The sequence below is a fragment of the Peromyscus maniculatus genome, chromosome 22 (genome assembly GCF_049852395.1).
Source record: "Peromyscus maniculatus bairdii isolate BWxNUB_F1_BW_parent chromosome 22, HU_Pman_BW_mat_3.1, whole genome shotgun sequence".
NCBI classification, from domain to species: domain Eukaryota; kingdom Metazoa; phylum Chordata; class Mammalia; order Rodentia; family Cricetidae; genus Peromyscus; species Peromyscus maniculatus.
In genome coordinates, this window is record NC_134873.1 from 11134219 (window position 1) to 11156079 (window position 21861).

The window sequence follows — 21861 nt, forward strand, 5'->3', positions numbered from 1 at the left end:
AAGAGTGAAATTAAACTAAGAAATGGGAATTAAAAGCTAACAATAGTAAATGAATGCAGGAAAATAGCCATTAGTGTCTATAGAGAAATTTCAAACCTTAGAGGTTAGGGAGGAATGAAAGACTTTAATAGACACTGCACTGTTCTTAGCAGTAATGAGCTCTTTTCCATCCTGACTCAATTCTGCCCCAATTACAAAAGTATGAATTATTTAAGTTTATGGTGTTGTATTTCCTATTTCTTCCATCAGGCAGTGATGTGGGAAGGGAAAGTAGAGTGAAATGTTTTTCCCCCTCCTCTTCCTCTTCCTTTTTAGACATGGGTTTTCTATGTAGCCCTGACTGGCTGGCTTGGAACGAACAAAGATCTGCCTACCTCTGCCTTTCAAGTGCTGAGAATTAAAGGTCCCAAATACAGTCTGGTATAATGTGTCCTCATACCTGATGTGCAGAAGAATGGTACTTTCCCATAAATTGTCTTCTTCAGTCTGCAAGTTCAAGTACATGGCTGAACAACTAACTGTCCCATAACTTAGGAGACACTAAGCCACATAAGAAATGTGAAAAGCAGAAGCTAGGGTAGAATAGGGGGGGGGGGGGCTTTCTTCATCCTTCCCATTAAAGAGCACAAGTAATAAGGTGAGAGAGGCTAAAGGCACCCCAGGAGTATGGCAGCACTACTGATACAGAGGTAACCTGGGGACTCTAGAAAACCCTCTATGGATGTTTACAAGGACAGACATTAATGAATATCTCCAGATTGATTTGGGGTCAAAAGTCTGTGACTCTCTACAAAAGCAGAGTGTATATGAAAGTCTCCAAAACTAAATGTCTTAAACACCATAGAATTTATCACTACAAAAGTTAAACAGTAAATTCAGTTTATGTAAGTATGCATTTTTTAAAGAGATCTTTGAATTCTAGAAGGCTCTCTAACCTTGCCTAGAGCTAACAACTGATGCTCCAGCAAAAAAAGTATGACTGGTCTAATTTTTGACCACTGACTTCCACTGGGAAGCATGGCCTACAGCCCCAGTGCACAGTGTTCATGAATTTGTGCCTGAGGCGGGGGCATATGGGAGGGGGCGCATGCTATGCTTAAAGGCCTCCATCCAGAGCCAATGTTGGTGATAAAAGGTGATGCAAAGGAAAGTTCTGCCTCCTGTTTGCTTGTCCTCCTTCAGTCAACTTCCACAACTGTTTTCAACAGCAAGAACCATAAGAAAATGATTATCCTAGTGAAGCTAATTTTGATTATGGAAATCTGAGCAGGCCCCTTGTAATACTAGAAGAAGGCTAAGCAGCAGATTTTACAAAAGGCTGGTTATAAAAAAAGTTTAGCAAAAATGAATCTACAACAGTTGCTTCTCTAAACTTGGAAGACAGATCTAAAACAACTTCCAGCACAGTGTCATTCATGTAAGCCCGCTGAAGCTTAACCTACCTGGCTTCTAAACCAAGACTTCCTTGCAATTCCTTTATGGTGTAAACCTTTCATCCTTATGTTTCCTGAGTGTTACTTATTCTAGCAGCAGCAGCCTGAATCCTCCTGCCCACCCAATAACTCCTCCTCTAGAGCTGAGTCCCCAGAGCAGTATTTCTGCAAAGAGCATTGCCAGTACCTCTGTACCTGACATAAAGTAAGGTATAAACTATGTCTTTTACTTCTGTTACTAACAGATTTTCCTCTGATTAAAAAAAAAAATCCATTTTCATCTTCATTTTAAGCCTTTTTGTTTTTCTGGTGGGGGAGGTTGGGGCTGGGGAGACAATGCCTTGTTATTTAGCTTAAGTATTATGGGATTACATGCACACCACAGTGCCTAGCTTTACTTTTACTCTTTTTATGAACAACTCATTCCACACTGATTTCAACCACTTCTGGCTTGGGACCTATGAAGGAAAATAACCTTCCCTTTGTTCAGCCACCCAAAATTTATTCCTCATGTTATTAGTACACTCTCCTTGCAATTGTTGTTCAACAACTATCAAGGCACTGATAAGAGCTGTTACTTGGGATGGTTGGAGTACAGAAACCAGATAAAGATGCCTAAGGTAAGGTAGTTCAAGGATGGACAAAGATTCAACCCAGGGTTCTCTACTGTAAGTAAACATTTCTTGACCTTGAGGCCAGAATATAGAAAATGTAAAATAGGCTCTGAGGTCATTATTTGAGCCTTTGGCATCACAACTAAACAGCATCTTTTTGTCTCAGTCTCCCTAGTACTGGAAATATAGGTATGTACTACCACAGCCAGCTAACGATTAACAAATTTCCTTTTGTATGTAAATAATCTGGCCATACTGAAGTCTGTTTTTATGGTACTGGGACCTGAAACTTGGGTCTCACCCATGTCAGATCAGTGTTCTACCACTGAACTGTATGGCCAGCCCAAGTTTGAGAATTTGTTACTTATACCCCAAAGACACCTAACATTTCCTTAAGAAAGTTACCTTAACAAAAGATGTGGGTTGGAGAAATGGCTCAGCAGTTAAGAGACTAGGGCTTGATTCTCAGTACCCACACGGTGGCTCACAACTGTCTGCAACTCTAGTTTCGCAGATACAATGTCCTCTTCTGAGTTCCAAAGACTACCAGATGTACATGGTGCACATACTTACTCAGGAACACACACACATACAATATAAATAAATATTAAAAAGTCATGAGGAGCAGGCTGGAGAGAGAGCTCAGTGGTTAAGAGCACTAGCTCTTCCTCCAGAGAACTCAGTTCAATTCTCAGCACCCACATGGCAGCTCACAACTGTTTATAATTTCAGTTCCAGGGGATCTGACACCTTCACACCAATACACATAAAAGCTAAGTAAATTATTTCTAAAAATCACATGAGGAAAGTACCTGAAAATAGAAGACAAGTACCTTACCATACAAACCAGCACAGCATGCATAGAATACACAAATGACCATCTCTAAATACTTCTTGCTTCCAAAAACTGACAGAACATTCAATACCTACTTCCTCAACCTTCACCATACCCAAACTTCTACGGAGCACTAAGTACAAAGAATAGAACAGAAACCAAAGATCTAAGCATTTTACCTTCTACTAGAAAGCATATTCAGGATTACTCCTGGGTAAATGAAGAAAACAAAAACCACTAAGCAGCAAAAAAAAAAAAAAAGTAATCAAAAATTAAAAAAACCTGGACAGTGGTGACACATGCCTTTAACCCCAGCACCCAGGAGGAGGGGCAGGTGGATCTGAGTTTGAGACTAGTCTGGTTGACAGAACAGTTACAGAACAGAGTTCCAGGGCAGCCAGTGCTATACAGAGAAACTGTCTCAAAAAAAAAAAAAAATTAAATAAAAATAAAACACTCATAATTACCATCAAGTTATTATATAAACCATTCTTAACTTCTCTGCTATCACCCAGATTAAGAACACACTTAAACCAGGCAGTGGTGGCTCATGCCTTTAATCCCAGCACTAAGAGGCAGAGGCAGGCGGATCTTTGTGAGTTCAAGACCAGCCTGGTCTACAGAGTGAGTTCCAGGAAAATGCAAAGCTAGTCAGAGAAACCCTGTTTCGAAAAACCAAAAACACTTAGGCGATGTAGTTCAAACCTTTAATTCTCAGCACTTGAGAGGCAGAGGTAGGCAGATCTCTGTGAGTTCCACGCCAGCCAGTCAGGGCGACATAGAAAACCCCTGTCTAAAAAGGAGAAGGAAGAGGAGGAGGAAAAAAACATTTCAATACATAAAATCAGGCAAAGGTTTTATGAAGTAGCCTTGAAATGCATGATATCCTGTGTCATATCTTAACCCACTATGAGCTACTGTTTGGAAAAACACTACTGGGTGAGGTGATGTAACACCTGTAATCCCTACACTCAGAAGGCTATTGACGAAGGATTGCTGAGTTAGATGCCAACCTAGGGTACAGAGATCACACCTGAAACAAAAAAACAGCAACAATATTTCCCTCAAACTCCAGACTGGAACCTAAACCTTTTACACCATTTTATACACAAGAAACTGAGTCCTGGAAAATCACAGTAGCCCAAGGGCAGCTGCCAAGTATGACCAATGCCCACCCACATTGGCAGGTTCTATACTACATGTGGTTCTCATTTTAACCCTACAATAATGGTCAGTCCCCTAAAACAGATGCTTCCTCAGAGTGAATGCCAGCTATTTCAGAGGTAAAGCCTTCAAATTTAAGTCCCCTTTAGTCTTCTTCCTGGTTTTTTTTTTTTTTTTTAAACAACCTCAAAGGCCAAACGATCAAACATGTAATCATGTGTGCCTTATTACCTGAGGTAGGACAACTGGGGATATTAACTACACTCAAGGACACAGGAATTACTAATTGGTATTTCTGGAAATTGCATAATACCAAGTCCAACCTCTCCCCAGGCACTGTCTCCACAATGTGCCCAAGTCTCTTGATGTAACAGCAGCTAGAAACAAATAAGCAATTTCGGCCTTGAATGGAAACCAAGAAAAGTAGAGTGGCCACTGCAAAGAAAGTAGAAAAGACCTGGACAAATATTCTCAGTCCTTTCAACAAAACAAATGCTACTAGTTTCCACTTTTCCTACCCAATGAATAACAGCACAGCATAATAGTACAGTAAGATGCGCCCTCACTCCAACTCAGCCACACACACAGTGCCACCATTGTCCACAAAGCTTAGAATACTGATCCCATTTTACAAAGTTCAGAACTATGGCCCTGAGTGTGAACTCTGACAGTGAGCCCCACAGCTATCTTTCCGGTATACAATGCTACTCAAGACCACTGTCTGTTGCAGCAAAGTTCTAGAGCCGCCAACACTGGAAAGTCTAACATGATTTTCTTTAGGGGGGGAAGGAGGGGGGCAGCCAGGCATACACCATTAATCCCAGCATTCAGAAGATGCCAAATTTACTCTATTTCTCCTTCTTGGTTTAGTTTTGTTTTGGAGAAAGGGTATCATGCAGCCTTGGTTAGGCTTCAGAGCAGGATGGCCTTGAACTCAAGAGATCTGTCTGCCTTTGCCACCTCAGTGTTGGGATTAAAGGTATGCACCACTACACCCAGCAATCTCTCTTATTTTGGAGTTAATGTTTAAATTACCTGACCTATTTGTAAAAGAAATTCAGCCGGGCAGTGGTGGTGCATGCCTTTGATGCCAGCACTTTTTAAACCCAGCAATCGGGAGGCAGAGGCAAGCAGACCAGCCTGGTCTAGAGTGAGATTCAGGACAGCTAGGGATATAGAGAAACCCTGTCTCAAAACAAAACAAAACAAGTAAAAGAAATACACCTTTGAGTTTCACACAAACTAACAAAATGGTATTCCCTCAGGAACTAGTTCTTGCTGTCAAGACCCAAAATCCAATAGCAAGACCTCAGCCTAACATTCAGGAACTACACCTGTTCAGCTATCCAACTGCCAGCTTCAACCTACCAATCACTTGCTGAAAATCAGAATACTTCCATCAAACCTGGACATCAATACAATTCAAAGGGGAGCCAAGGGAAGCAGTGAAGGTATGGAGAGATGTGTCTGTGTTCCACCACCATCTTCTGGCTCCTTCATAAAGTCACATCATCAGGCCTGCTCCTGCTGGATCATTTCCCCAAACTGCAACCAACATCTCAAGGCAGGGACATTTCAACTAATCCCATTATCTCTTTATCAGGTAATTCTCCCCTTTATATCATCTCCTACATTAATCACTGAAATTTGCCTAGAGGAAGACACAGCACCCTTGGAAGGCACCTGATAGATCGGGTGACTTGCCTAGAAAACCAAGCCCTGCTTATCAGGGCCAGGGTTAAGTTATTCCTACCTGTGGATATACTCTGTGCCTAGTACCTTCTTCCCACCTTTCTTTATCCTACATAATGCAAGCAGATTGTAAATACCTTAAGAGAACACTGGATTGGTAACAAGATTAAAATGAGTGTCATGCAAGACACTCATTTTAATGCAAAATAGGCAAGGAAAGACAGGTTTCTGAAGGGCAGGGACAAATGACTGAAGCCATGCTACAGTCTTAGGAGAACAACAAAACTGAGTTGTGACTGGAAGCCCAGAGGTACTCAAGATTCCTAGTCACCTTCCTTAAAACAATGAGATAATAGGGGCTCTGACAGCAGGGCAGGAGACTGGATTTCGGGAAGTGGGGGAGGTCCTACTCTAGGCAAGAGAGGGGAGAAAGGTCAAAGATCAAGTGCCAGGAACATTTCTTTTCTCAGAAGCCCTGAGAATACATCTAAGAAAAGACATTTTGTATTCCACAGCTGTTATTTATGGAGAGAAAATGTTAAAGACCTCACTTATATAAACAAGACACTGCTAAATTCTGACAAAAGAAATGGAATGCATGTAATCAAAAAATTTCAAAAATACACATTTTGGTATAGTGAACTTGTTCCTAGAGATAAAAGAGAAAATCTGAAAACCACATCCAAAAATAGAAATTATGGTAGAAATGAACGATAGTTTAAGTACTTTTAGATATGTTTACCCATGTAGTAATTTGGTAAAACAAAAGAAATTAACCAGGCTTTGCTGGTGAACATCTGTAATCCCCAATAAGTGAAAGGCAAAAGCAGGCTGACGAATTTCAAGACCAGCCAAGGTTACAGAGGGCACTTGTCTCAAAAAACAGAACCCCAACCAGGGCAAGTGAGACTGCACATCAAAGAGCTTTTGATGTGCAAGCTTGACAAGAGATTGTCATAATCTACATAAAGGAGAATGGAGAATCAAGTCTAAGAAGTTGTCCTGACTCCACACTTGCACCAACACTCACTCACACACTCTGTCACAATAATAAATATAAACCCCACAGAGTTGGGGAGATAGATCAGTGGTAGAGTACCTGCCTAGCTAGTGCAATTTCCAGGATTCCTAGCTAGTATAATTTCCAGGACCAAATCCTCAAGAGGGTCCAACCCAATTTTATTGCAAAAGTATATATAGGGGAAGAAAACAAAATGATAGGATTAAAAGATAGCTTTCAATTTCAAAAAAAAAAAAAACATTTTAAACTTAACTTTCAAATTCTTTAAATGATCACACAGCACAATTGTTCGGATAAAATAAAAACTGTGATGTGGTAATACACACCTTTAATCCCAGCATTTAAGAGGCAGAGGCAAGTAGCTCTCTGTTAAGAGGCCAGCTAGTTCTACATAGTGAGACACTGTCCTAAATTAAAGGGACAAGAACGGGGTAAATCAAGACTGCAGCAGACATAGCCCAGTAGTAAGCACTTGCCTAGCTTGTGGGAGGCCCTGAGTTCCATCCCTTGGGTGTGTGGGAGTTAGGGAGAGGTATATGTCTACTCTGTTCTAAACCTGACATTGAACACTCAATTTATTCAGAATAAGACATTCTGTGATTTATCCTGGGAAATGTGGACAGCTGTATTAAGACTGGCGGGCTGTTGAGAGTGGGGGGGAAAGTGTCTTTTAAAAATAAAAATAAGGGGCTAAAGAGATGGCTCAGCAGTTAAGAGCACTTTCTGGTTTTACAGAGGACCTCGAATTTGGTTCCCAGCATCCATACAGCCAGAGGATCCTACAACCTCTTCTGGCTCCAATAGCACCAAGCCTGCAGGCAACACACACATATATGCAGGTTAAACATGCAAACACATAAAATAAGCCTTTAAAACAAAGAGAAGCATGCCAAAGTAGTGGCACACGCCTTTAATCCCAGTGCTTGGGAGGCGGAGGCAGGTAGATCTCAGAGTTCAAGGGCAGCCTGGTCTTCAAGGGCAACCTGGTCTTCAGAGTTCCAGGACATCCAGGAATCTCAAAAAAAAAAAAAAAAAGAAAGAAAGAAAGAAAGAAAAGAAAACTCAAAAGAGAGAAGTATAAGGCCTTTGAGATGGCTCAACAAGTAAAGATATTTGCAGCAAAAAGCCTGAAGACCTTAATTCAAGAGAGAACCAATTCCTACAAAAGTTAATGGCCACTACTTGATGGCAGACACTCACACACCCAAAAGAAACACAAATTTTAGGGGTGGGCATGTTGGCCTTTAATCCCAGCATGCAGAAACAGGTGGATGTCTGTGACTTGAAGCCAGCCTGGTCTAAACAATTAATTTTAGGACAGTCAGAATTACCTTGTCTCCAAAAAAAAAAAAAATTCTGGCTACCTGTTCTAGACTTTCTCCTATATACTTGTATCAAACTGTTGTGTGTGCGCTTCTATTCTTGGGCTGCCATATCTCTATTCACTCTAATGTATTTTGCTAGGCCTTTTCTTTTGACCCTATGGCAAGCACTAGAAAGGCAATGCAGTTAGTTATTCAGCTGGCTAAGGCGCTGGCCTAACATGCAAGCCCAGTGTATGATCCCTACATAAATGGAGAATGGTGACCCACACCTGTAATTCCAACACTCAAGTGGAGACAAGACGACCCTAAATTCAAGGTCATCCTTGGTTATATGAGATCCAGTCTCAAACTAACCCCTCCACTGAAAGGGGAAACAAAAAAAAACAACACCAACAGTCTCTGTCCATCTTCAAAATGTTAACTATAATTACCATCCGATTTATCAAATTACTCCTATATATCTGGCCCATAAAAATCAATGCATGTCCACATAAATACTTACACATAACCTTTTTTTCTTATAAACAGGGCCTTACAATGTAGCCCAGGGGCTCACCAACTCTCTATTCTCCTGCCTCTGACTCCCCAGAGCCACCACTCCTGAAATTGTATAGCAGTGTTTATAAGCAGCACTATTCCCTGTGAAAACTACTCAAGCCCACCATTTTATCCATTAAAACTGAGTAAATAAAATGTGACACACCTATCATTCTATCATGAAAGAGAATGAAGCACTGATTCATGCTGAATGAACCATCTAAAAGCACACTTAATGAAAGAAGTCAAACACTAAAGGTTAAAGTATCTGGAAGAGGCAAATGTACACAGAGTAGGTTACAGTTCCAGGGATTACAGGAGGAGGGAAAGTAACTGCTACCAGAATCATGGGTTCTTTGTGAGGACATGGAAATGTCCTACCATTGATTACAGTGATGGATGCACAATTCTGTAACCATGCTAACATTCAGTAAATTTTGTTGTTTGAATTGTGTATCTCAAAGCTGTTCTTAAAAATGTAAAAAACAGCAAACAAAAAAGTTTGATAAAATTTCACAACAGTGTCAACCACAGATTACACAAAATTGATACTCAAACATTTGGAATATCAAAACAAAGTCATTGTAGAAAATATTTTTTTCTCTTGTATATACTAAGAGCTGAGGAATGAATTATAGATACTGATATTTATACATGAATCAATGATAAAAACATTATGTTCAACTTTTTTTTAAAAAGTAAACAATATTTTACTGACAACATGAAAGTTAAGAAATGCTACCCATATACTTTATTACCCAGTTCCTCTCCCTTTTAAAATAATTTCTGCATGTCAGGTTGAACCACAGGTCAAACCCACTCATCTACATTGCAAGCTGCTAAGTAGGAAACTCAGAACGCACATTGCACTTAAGCAACTGTATACCACATTGCTCAGACTCCGTAAGTTTACCACAATTACTGGGGACTTCAATGTTACCTTAGTTAAAACTCACACTCCTTCTAAGTCACAGTATTTTTTCAAATGAACTTACATTTAGTATTATGTATAGCAAATTCCTATCCAATTTAAGATGTTCTTTTAGGCACTAACAATACAATGGAGAATAAGAAAAGCAAAGCCAAACAAACCCCTTTCCTGTGGAACTTAATTCTGATGAAAGAAAAAAAAGTAACTTAAAGGAAAATCTGTTACATGTGCATGCCACATGTATTAAATTAAATAGCAGCAGCAAGTATTTTCTCAGAATTCTCACTTTGCAAATGTCCAGTATTTTCTTACTAGAACAATAAATAAAAACCACAAAGAGTTATCAGATACTATTAACAGGGTTTTTTGTTTGCTTGATTGGTTTTTTAAATTCAGGGTCTCTCTGAGTAGGCCTGGCTATCCAGCAACTCTCTCTCTGTAGACTAGGATGGCCTCAAACTCAAGAGATCCACCTAGCTCTGCCTCTGGAATGCTAGGATTAAAAAGCCTGCCACAACTCCCAGTTCCATTAGCAATTTTCAATGACAAGTATTCTTTCTTGATCACAGAATCAGCATGTGGCCCAGAGTACCCTAGAACTGGGGATTCTCCTGTCTCTCTTCTGTTGAGTGCCGAGATTACAAGGCTATGACACCATCTTCTTTCGTCAATCCCACAAAATTAATCAAACTTAGACATCACAATTTTAATTTTTACTTTGGGTGTGTATGTGCAGTGCATACAGGGGCCCCAGGAAGCCATAGACAGGGTCAGTTCCCCAAGAGTTGAAGTTATAGAACATTGTAAACCGGGTACACAAGAGCAGCTGAGCCATCTCTGCAGACTCTAGACATCAAAATACTTTATATCCACACAGATGATGACAGTGGGTTGTCAGAAGCAAAGTGCCCCAAATGGCTTTTCATTAAAACAATTCCAAAGGCCGGAAGTGGTGGTGGCCCACGCCTTTAATCCCAGCACTCAGGAAGTAGAGCCAGGCGGATCTCTGTGTGTTCAAGGCCAGCCTGGTCTACAGAGTGAGTTCTAGGAAAGGTGAAACCCTGTCTGGGGGGGGGAGGGGGAGGGGGGGGAGGGGAGGACACAATTCCAAGCAGGATGTTGTGGCTCATAGCCCTTGGGAAGCTGAGACAGGAGGACTGTCAAGTTTGACAACAGCCTGGACTACAGAATGAAACCTTGTCTCAAAAAACAATTAACATTCAGGGACTGGAGAGATAGCTCATCTGTAATTGCTGTTCTTGCTAGGGACCCAGGTTCTGGTCCCAGCACCCTCATGGCTGCTCACAACCATCTGTAACTCCAATTCTGGGGGATCTCAGGCCCTCTGCTGGCCTCCAAGGGAAGAATGCATGTGATGCACAAAAATTAATTAAAATAACCTTTAATCTACAGAATTTCTAATTCTCAACTCATTCAACAGCCTGAATTGTGTAACTTGAAAATATTACAATTATTCCCTATTTCCAGCAGTGAAAGTACAATTTAGTACAAAGATCACAAAAACTGGCTCAAGAAGATTATCTCTTGGAAACAAAGTCTAAATTCCTTTAAACAATAATTTAGTGCAAATTTTACTAAGTAATCTAAGGTTCTCCAGCAACTCTTAGCTATTTTTCCCCTTGCAGCCCTCCAAACTAGCTACACAGACTTTCAGAACACCCAAACTATCCCAGCTACTTCTGCATCCTAGCTTTCATCAGTAGGCAAAAATCCCTTATCGTTGGCAATTTGCATGAGCAGAATGCTAGCAAGATAATAGGGGGAGGGGGTTATTTCCAGTTAAAACCAACTAACCATTTTAGCTTGAGTCCTTAAATACTCCATTGTCTACCAAATATATGGTAGACAACAGGGCAGAAATATATTTTAGGTTAGGTGCTTTCCTTCTTGATTTGATCAACTCCAAGTTATTTGACAGTTTTATCTTCTCCAACCTACCTGGCTGAAGCTTTTGGGTAGGAAGGAGTTGGTTATCTATAAATGCCCTCGGGGGAAGATCATCCTCATCCAAATTAAAATGAAAAGAATGTTTTTTGAAATTATTGGAAAGGCCATAAAACAGTGTCAGCCGGCGGCTCACGCCCTTAATCCCAGCACTTGGGGAGGCAAAGGCAGGCGGATCTCTGAGTTCCAGACAAGAGCAGTTCTAGGATAGCCAAGGCAGTCACACAGAGAAATCTTGACTCGAAAAACCAAACAAATATTTATTGTAAAGGCCATAAAACACAGTGCCATCCAAAGCCTTCTTGGAATTGAAAACACATTGGCAAATCCTTTTAATTTTTGTACATGAGTTTCTTTACAATTTCCAAGGTCTACCAATTTCCAAGGACTATTTATGAAAGTTGACATCTCCATTCATAAAAATTTTCCAACCATTCATTATAGCACTAAAGAGCACATGAGCTTAGAAGTACACTGCGTATTGGATTTTCGTAACCAGGGCCTATTAATGCCCCTTCGATGGTAAGCAAAGACATTTCAATTCTCAAGAGGCCTGCCGCAAGAGAGATCACTGGCATCCAACATACATACAGACACACAGAGATAATTTCACCAGGTTGCAAAAGGCATAAACAAGTAAACAAGCAGGCCAAAACACTTTTTAAAAAATTCTTGTCTTGAGTAAAAGGGAGGTCAGCCACTTAGCAGAAGCACATGACTCATCCACCGGACAAGTATTCACACTGTCCACTACACTAACCTGGGATTTCCCATCCCCAACCAAGGCCCGGCCTTGGGGGCATCTCCTTGAAGTTGTGCTATTTCCGTGGGTTGTTTTTTTTTTTGGGGGGGGGGTCATCTCATTTTGCTGAATCACAACTCCCCCACATCCCCACCCTAAACCGACACACATCCGCAAATAAAAAAGACCATTGCAAGGAACGCTAGCGAGCAAAGACCTGGCAAAACAAAGCACCCAAAGAGGGGGCTTCCAGGCTGGGAGTGGGTGGGTCGAGAGACTCCTGGTCTTTCGTCACCCCTCCTGTCTCCTGGGTCCCGCCTGGGGCAAGAGTGCGGTGGCAACCCTCTCCCTCTGGACAGGATCTTCTACTTCTTTCTAGGCAGAGCTCCAGGGACAGCCAGAAAGGTGAGGCTATGGAAGCGGGAACTATCTATCCCAGCACCGGCAGGAGGACCCAGGTGACGGAAGGAGAGCGCGCCGGGGCACAGCGCGCAGGAGCAGCCAGTACCGATGGGGAACCGCAGCCAAGGGGACCAGAGTACCCGCGGCCAGCATCCCGGGCCCGGACTTACCCGGGCCGGGCGCGCACCGCGGATCCCGCGGTAGCCGCTTCCTCCTCCTCCTCCTCCTCCTCCTCACTTGACAAAATGGCGGCGGCAGGAAGTGCCGGGCGCTTGGCCCGCCCCCCGCCCGCCCCCGGCCGCCCGTCCCGCCGCCCAGAGCGCCCGCGTCCCCGGTCCCCGCTGCCACCCGCGCCGAGGGGGACAGCGGCGGCCACAACCGCTCCACTGCGAAGCCCGCGAGCCCGCCCGGCCGCCGCCGCACCAACGGCGCGGGCGGCCCCGGCAGACCCCAAAAGCAGCAAGCGGGGCTCCGGGCCCACGAAACTCCGGCCTCCCCGCCCCCGCGCCGCGCCGATGGCGTAGGTGGTGGCGCACCGGCTCCATTACGCAATGCAGGTTACGCGGGCCGCGCCGTGGGGCCCGGCAGCCCGCCTCGCGGCCGCGAAGGACACCGCTCCTCACCTGAGACGCTAGGCCGCACGCCTCCTCCCGCTGTCCGGGCCACCTGCGCCGCGCCGGGGCCCGGCCGCCGCGCCCGCTGCGCCGCTGCGCACACAGGCCCCGCTCGCCCGCGGACACCGCCGGGCAGCCGCCGCCGCAGCCGCCGCAGCCGCCGCCACTGCTTCGGTTCCTCGGCTGCGGGAGCAGAACAAACAGCCCTGCCGCCGCCGCCAGCGCACTGACGTCACCACGCACGCTGCGCGCGCGGCCCCGCGTCGCCGCCGCGCCCGGCGTGCGCGTCCCGCCCGTCCTCCCAGTTGCAGAGAGAGCTTCGCAGCAGCAGTAGCAGCGGGCGGCGAGTTGAGAGACGAGGGCTGGTGGCTGCTGACTGTCCGAGCTGGGGGATCTTAGAAGACAAGTCAAGGGACTCCACCGACCGAGGGAGGAGGCTGTGCACCACGCAAACTGAGGGCCTAACCTAAGATCAATCAAAGAGGACCCCACAAACAGAAGGCTTCAGGGCAACCAGAAAACTAAGAGACTTTTCGGGAGAAGTCGACACGAAGACCCAGGGAAGGAACCTTGTAGATGACTGAGGAACATCACACGAAAAGGAGACGAGAAAAAAAAAATTTTTTTTTTTCGAGACAGTGTAGTTTTGTTGCCTGCCCAGGATCTTGCTATGTAGACCAGGCTGGCCTCGAACTCACAGAGATCCGCCTGCCTCTGCCTCCGGAGTGCTGGGATTAAAGGCGTGCGCCACCACCGCCCGGCTGAGAAAAAAATTTTTAAGGCTAAAACAGACCTCCAAGTCGGGGTAGCGCACGCCTTTAATCCCAGCACTCGGGAGGCAGAGGCAGGCGGATCTCTGAGTTCGAGGCCAGCCTGGGCTACCAAGTGAGCTCCAAGAAAGGCGCAAAGCTACACAGAGAAACCCTGTCTCGAAAAACCAAAAAGAAAAAGAAAAAAAGAGAGACAGACCTCCAAATATTTAACAGTGCTCAGATGACAAACTCAAGAAGAGGCAGATGGTGAAGAGGAGGGACATTAAGGCCAGAGTATTGTGGTTAGGCATGCTGGGGGGTAGACGCTCACAAGTGTAAGTCCAGTTCCGGTGGATCTGATGCCCTCTTCTGGTCTCTGGGCTGCAGGCATACATGTGGTACACTTAATATACATGCAAGCAAATATTCATACACATAAAATTCTATCTATATATAATATATACAGAGAGAGAGGTTCTGAAATAAGAGAATAAGCCATCAGGGAATCTTTTATCAGAGAAGTGTCTTAAGAATTCTTACACTTCAGCTGGATGGTGGTGGTGCACGCCTTTAATCCCAGCACTTGGGAGGCAGAGCCAGGTGGATCTCTGTGAGTTCGAGGCCAGCCTGGGCTACCAAGTGAGTTCCAGGAAAGGAGCAAAGCTACACAGAGAAACCCTGTCTCAAAAAAAAAAAAAAAAAATCTAGAGATTAATATTTCTTGTATCTCAGAACATAAGCCCATATTTGCCTTTAATAGGAATACTAATGTTTTTTTGTTTTTGAGACAGGGTTTCTACACGTAGCCTTGGCTATCCTGGAACTTTCTGTGTAGACCAGTCTGGCCTTAAACTCACAGAGATCTGCCTGCCTCTGCCTCTCCAGTTCTGGAATAAAAGAGAGTTGTACCACAGGGAGAACTTGGTGTGTTATGGTTAAAGAAACCAAATTATATCAAATTTAAGCGATACTGCCCCCACTCACAGTGCTCTTGGGTTACTAATTTAATTTATTAGTGTTACAGGCAATAAATGCTTTTGAAGTTAATTTGGAGCTGCCAGTTTGAAAGTCATAATAAAGTCTGGCTTTTTTTTTTTTTTTAATTCCTAGGGTAGCCAGGCAGGTGGATCTCTGAGTTCAAGGCCAACCTGGTCTGCAGAGTGAGTTCCAGGACAGCCAGGGCTACTCAAAGAAACCTTGTTTCCAAAAATAAATAAATTCCTAGGGTAAAGCAGAATGCCATTGAGAAATAAAAAAATGGCAATTTATACCCAGGAAGTGTTGGCCAACGCCTTTAATCCTAGCATTTAAGAGCTGGATGGGCCCGCGTGGTGGCGCACGCCTTTAATCCCAGCACTTGGAGACAGAGGCAGGCGGATCTCTGTGAGTTTGAGACCCTCCTGTTCTACAGAGCAAGTTCCAAGACAGCCAGGGCTACACAGAGAAACTCTGTCTCTGAAAAAGGCAACTTATAAAGTAAAGGAATGTAGCAAGTCCTAGATGAAATTGGATGCAGAAGTTTAGTTTCATTAGTCACACTTCATCTTAGACAAAAGCATGTAACTCCATAGTCTAGAGACCCAGCTGAATGGCTTTTGCCCTTTTCTAGAAATTCAGTCCAGCCTGCAGAGACTACAGTTGCTATTGAGGTAGTCTCTCTAAGCTCATTTGGGAAACAATGCCCCATTCTTTTTGCTCTCTGTAATGCTATGGAACAAGTCCTTTTAAGTTGTGAGCCACCATGTGGTTGCTGGGAATTGAACTGAGCCATCTCTCCAGCCCATATACTGTTTTTTTTTTAATTGTTTTTTTTTTTTTTTTTCAAGATTGGGTTTCTCTGTGTAATTTTTGGTGCCTGTCCTGGATCTCGCTCTGTAGACCAGGCTGGCCTGGAACTCACAGAGATCCGCCTGGCTCTGCCTCCCAAGTGCTGGGATTAATGGTGTGTGACACCACTGCTGGCAAGAAAGAAAATATTAAGGAATGAAACATGAACTACATCTAGCCCAGACTAGTCTTAAATGGCTTTAAACTTGAACTACAGGTAAGGATGACCTTGAGCTTTTTTTTTTTTTTTTTTTTTTTTTTTTTTTTTATTTTTGGTGGGGTGTGGGAGGTTGGGTTTTGGTTCTTTGAAACAGAGTTTCTCTATGTATCCTTGGCTGTCCTTGAACTTGTTCTGTAGATCAGGCTGGCCTCAAACTTAGAGTTCTGCTTTTCTCTGCCTCTCAAGTGCTGGGATTAAACCTTGAATTTCTTATCCTCCTGCCTCCACCTCACCAGTTCTGGGATTACAAGTGTGCGCCAACATATCTAGTCATGTGAAGTGTTGGAGATCAAATGGAGGGCTTCCGTACAGTAGGCAAGCATTCTGTGAACCACGCCCCACACAAACATTTTTAGTGACTGATTTTAAATATGTTATTCATCTTTAGAAAATGTAATAAACCCATTTAAATTGAACAATACAAAAGAGTATAAAGGAAAGATAAGTGTCTCTTGTGTCTCGTTCCCTGTTCCCTTACTTTTTAAAAATTATTTTAGTTTTTTTGTTTTTGTTTTTGTTTTTGTTTTTTCGAGACAGGGTTTCTCTATGTAGCTTTGCACCTTTCCTGGAACTCGCTTTGGAGACCAGGCTGGCCTCGAACTCACAGAGATCCACCTGGCTCTGCCTCCCAAGTGCTGGGATTAAAGGCGTGCGCCACCACCGCCCGGCATTAGTTTGTTTTTAATTATTTTGTTTTATGTGTATGGGTATTTTGCCTGCATATTATGTGTGTACACCACATACATGCTGTGCCCAGTGGCCAGAGAGTGTGTTGGATCCCCCAAGACTAGAGTTATAGATGTTTGTGAGCTGCCATAGGTGCTGGGAAGTGAACCCAGGTTCCCTATAAGAGCAGCCAGTGCTCTTAGCCATTGAGCATTAGATTTCCAACCCCCAATGTTTCTGCACTGATGTTTACTTTTAGTCCTGTGCTGTATCTAAGGCCACTAATCCCATATGTCAATCAAGTGCTTAAAATGAAGCTGCCCTGAATTAAGAATTGTTGTAAATGTAAAGTGCATGCTTGATTTAAAAAATTTCAGAGCCGGGTGCTGGGAAGATGGTTCAGAGGTTAAGAGCACTGACTGCTCTTCCAGAGGACCTGGGTTCAACTCCCAGCACCCACATGGCAGTTCACAACTACCTGTAACACCAATTTCAGGGGACCGGAAACTTCCTAGGGCAAAACACTAATGTACATAAAAAAATTTTTTTAATTTTTTTAAATGTTAAAAAAAAAGCTGGGCAATGGTGGCACACGCCTTTAATCCCAGTGCTTGGGAGGCAGAGGCAGGTGGATGTCTGACTTGAACAGAGTAAGTTCCAGGACAGCCAGGGCTACACAGAGAAACCCTGTCTTGACAAACAAAAAAACAAAACAAAACAAAAACAAAAGACAACAACAACAACAAAATGCAGGCGGTGGTGGCCCACGCCTTTTTAATCCCAGCACTCTAGAGGCACAGCCAGGAGGATTTCTGTGAGTTTGAGGCCAGCCTGGTCTACAGAACAAGATCCAGGACAGGCACCAAAACTACACAGAGAAATCCTGTCTCAAAAAAAATTAAATAAATAAAAATAAATGAAAAATAGCCGGGTGGTGGTAGTACACCCTTCTTTAATCCCAGCACTGGGGAGGCAGAGCCTGTCGGATCTCTGTGAGTTTGAGGCCAGCCTGAGCTACAGAGTGAGTTCCAGGACAGGCGCAACACAGAGAAACCCTGTCTCTAAAATCCAATCAATCAATCAATCAATCAATAAATGAAAAATAAAATAAAAAATTTCAGATTGGGGCAGGAGAGATGGCTCAGTAGCTAACAGCATTTGCTTTTGCAGATGACCTGGGGTCAGTTCCTAGCACCCACATTGTGGTTCATAACCATCTGTAACTCTAGTTCCAGAGAATCCAATACATTCTGACTTCCATGAACACCAGTCACACATGTAGTACACCTACATACAAGCAAAACTCTCATAAATCTTTATGATTTTTTAATGAACTTAAAATTAATGTCTTAATTTCAGGTATAAAAATATAACATGCATCATTCACTTATTGATTACATGTTGAAATAATCTTTATATATAATGGGTTATACAAAATACAATATTTAAGGGGCTGTGAGTTTGCTCAATTGGTAAAAGTACTTTCCACTGAGCTTGATCTGATCTTTGACAATATGAGACATGAACAATGTGCACTAGTCTCAGATAGGGAACCAAAGACAAGCCAAAGTAAGGCTACTACCAAAGTCCAACTTGGTAAACCAATGACTTTTATCAGGGTTACTTACAGGAGTATGGGTAAAAGGTTATTCACAGGAGCAGAAATGACTCAGACAGCTGCCTCACCAAATCCCCGCCCCCAACCCCAGCATGGGTGATAGCTCACAGACAGTTGGAAAAATGGAGCTTGTATATGACTTATAGGCAGACTGATAGGTCGGAGAGTGTAGTAGAATCAGGTAGTCTGGTCTAAAAGTGTCTTACAACTATTCCTCACTGCTTAATATGAGCTTGAGAAGGGAGGAGTCTAGTGCATCTGGTCAGTTTCAGGAACTTCCTAAAACGTTTGAGTTGTCAACTTCCTCAGTCTTATTGTGCCACCCTTTAGAACACTCTGAATTTTGCTTTGTTTTGTTTTGTCTACATAGCCCAAGCTGCCCTGGAACTCACTATGTAGACCAGGCTGCCCTCCAACTCAGAGATCTGCTTTCCTTTGCTTCCTGAGTGCTAGGATTAAAGACATTAAGGACCACCATTACTTGAGATACTTCCCTGAAGGATAGAATGTATCTAGTCCTAGGGAAATTGTAATAGAACACCTGATTTAAAATCTAGGCACTTGGTGAAAAGAGCAAAGAACTCCTGCAAGCTGTCCAATAATCTCTGTATTCACATGCGCATACTTAATAAATGTAAAAAAAAAGAAAGAATTGTACTTTGTTTAATGTGGCTACTAGAAAATAGAAATTTATGTATATTGCTTACATTGCTCACATTATATTTCTTTTTCCAAGGATCTCACACATTACTGCTAAATTTAGCTCCAGCCTCTTTCCTTATATTTCCACTGAAGAACGCTGGTCCAGGTGTGTGTGTGTGTGTGTGTGTGTGTGTTGCATGTGTGTATGTACCTGTGTGGACACACACAGGTGTGCTAGCCTGTGAGAGCAAAGGGAAGGTGAAGGTAATGGTTAATGTATCTTCAGTTACTCTCCACCTTAAATCAAGCCCTTTACCCACTAAGTCACCTGTTTTTCAAGACAGGGTTTCTCTGTGTAGCCCTGGCTGTCCTGGAACTTGCTCTGTGGACCAGGCTGGCCTTGAACTCAGAGATCTCTCTGCCTCTGCCTCCCACATGCTGTGATTAAAGTGTGTACCACTGCCACTACCACCAAGCTAGGCCTAGGTTTTTTATTTGTATTTGTGTGTTGTGTGCATATGAGTGCAGGTACTCAAAGAAGCTAAGAGGGGCATTGGATCCCCTGGAGCTGGAGATAACAGGTGATTGTGAGATGGGTACTGGGACCTAAGCACCATAGGTGGGTGTTGGGAACTGAACCAGGATGCTTGAACCATCCCTCCAGTGCCCCCTAATATAGTATCTTCAGTTTTCTTTTGAGGCAGTGTCTTTTTATGTAGCCCTGGCTGTCCTGGAACTCACTATGTAGACCAGGCTGACCTCAAACTCAGAGACCCACTTGCCTCTGCCTCCCGAGTGCTGGGATTAAAGGTATGCGCCACCACTGTCCTGCTCCAGCCTGGGCTTTGTGCTCATAGGCATGAGATGCTGGGGATGGAACCCAATGCTTTGTGGATGCTAGAGGAGCACTCTACCAATCACGTTCTTTTCACACTTTCAAGTATTTTCTCGCTATTGGACTGGAGTGGGAGGAATGTTTTTTGTTGTTGTTGTTTTGCTGAGTCAGGGTTACTTTTAGCCCAGGTTGGCCTCCAAAACCCTCTGTAACTGAGGCTGACCTGAAACTCCTGGTCTTCCTGCCTCGATTGCCCAAGTGCTAGGGTTACAGGTTTATGCCACCATACCTGGTTTTCAGTTTAACTGGGACTGGGTGTGGTGGTGTACACCTTCAGTTCCAGTACTCTGGAGGCAGAGATAGGGGGATCTCTGTGAGTTTGAGGCCAGCCTGGTCTACAGAGTGATTTCCAGGACAACTAGGGCTGTGTAGAGGGAGAGGGACCCTGTCTCAACTCTCGCTCCCCTAAAAAAAAAAATTAAAAAAAATAAAAAAATAAAAAAAAACACTCATACACATCTTTTTTTCTTTTTCTTTTTTTTTAATTATCAGGCTATGGGTATAGCACAGCAATAGACAACTTGCTTAGCATATCCCAGGCCATATGTTTGAGCCCCATCATCAACAAAGAGAGAGAGAATATACATGTAATATTTAATAATGATTTCTACAAGAAGGATACCTACCTATAGCTTGGTCACTTGGAGAAAACTTAAGTCTGATTCTATCTATGCCAGTTTGCAATTAGAACATGACCACAATGTTTCCACACTAGAATGTTCACACTCACACTTTAGAACCCAGATCTCCTAATTCCTTAAAAAGGGACAGAGCACAGGGGGTGACATGAATTACTTTCGTTTAGCTTTGCTGTGACCAAAAAGAAAAAGAAGAAGACCAACCCCCTCCCTGGAAAGAACAGTTTATTTTGGCTCACAGTTTGTGTCATGGACTTTTCCTGGGGAGATGTAAATAAACACCTCACCCCAGATAGGGCACCAGTGACAGAACAAAGTAATGATCCCAAAGTCCAGTTTAGCAAACCCCAAAGACACTGCTCACTCAAGACTCTTACCCCAGGAGACTAAACAGCTAGCTTTCCAAATTCCATGCACTCTATCAAGTCCCAAGACCACGTGAAGCTGTGGAGAATTACAGCTGGTGGTGTGTAGAAAGGAGTTGGGGGGCATGATGGTGTAATATGTGCTGGTATAATAACCTTCTCTCCATCCGTAAATAAAAATCTTAAGAGCCCTGGCAGAGGTCTTTGAGTTCAATTACCCATATGGCAACTTATAACCACCTATAACTGTAGTCCCATGGGATCCTATGCCTTCTTCTGGTGTGTATACATGCAGACAAAATACACATATACATAAAATACATGACTAAATAAATAAATAAATATCTTTTTCCCCTTTTATTGAAAATAGATTCAGGCTGGGCGGTGGTGGCACACACCTTTAATCCCAGCACTGGGAGGCAGAGGCAGGCAGATCCTTGTGAGTTCAAGGCCAGCCTAGTCTACAGAGGGAGATCCAGGAAAGGCACAAAGCTTCACAGAAAAACCCTGTCTCCAAAAACCAAAAAAAGCAGGGTGGTGGTGGCACACACCTTTAATCCCAGCACTGGGAGGCAGAGGCAGGCAGATCTTTGTGAGTTCAAGGTCAGCCTGGGCTACCAAGTGAGTTCCAGGAAAGGCGCAAAGCTACACAGAGAAACCCTGTCTTGAAAAACCAAAAAAAAAAAAAAAAGAAGAAGAAGAAGAAAGGAAAAGAAAAAGAAAAGAAAATAGATTCAGGTTGTGCAGTGGTGAATTCAGGGCCTGACCTGAATCTACTCACACATCTTTAATCCCAGCTCTGGCAGTCCTGGAACTAGTTTTGCAGACCATGCTGGCCTCGAACTCACAAAGATTTGCCTGCTTTGCCGGGTGGTGATGGCACATGCTTTTAATCCCAGCACTCGGGAGGCAGAGCTAGGCAGATCTCTGTGAGTTTGAGGCCACCCTGGTCTACAGAGTGAG

The 21861-nt window shown here is 43.4% G+C and overlaps 1 protein-coding gene across 3 annotated transcripts in view; it reads right to left on the reverse strand.

Annotated features, from left to right (window-relative positions):
- Brd4 (bromodomain containing 4) overlaps positions 1 to 13480 on the reverse strand; it is an 80572-nt gene extending 67092 nt beyond the window's left edge. Inside the window, exon 1 of one of the 3 annotated variants that reach the window (XM_076558706.1) lies at positions 13285 to 13480. The gene's annotated coding sequence lies outside the window, so the exon portion shown is untranslated. Of the gene's footprint in view, positions 1 to 12628; positions 12810 to 12831; positions 12915 to 13284 lie in introns of those variants that run through there. The other 2 variants (XM_042267319.2, XM_076558707.1) reach the window with 2 other exon arrangements.
- Positions 13481 to 21861: the final 8381 nt, after the last annotated feature.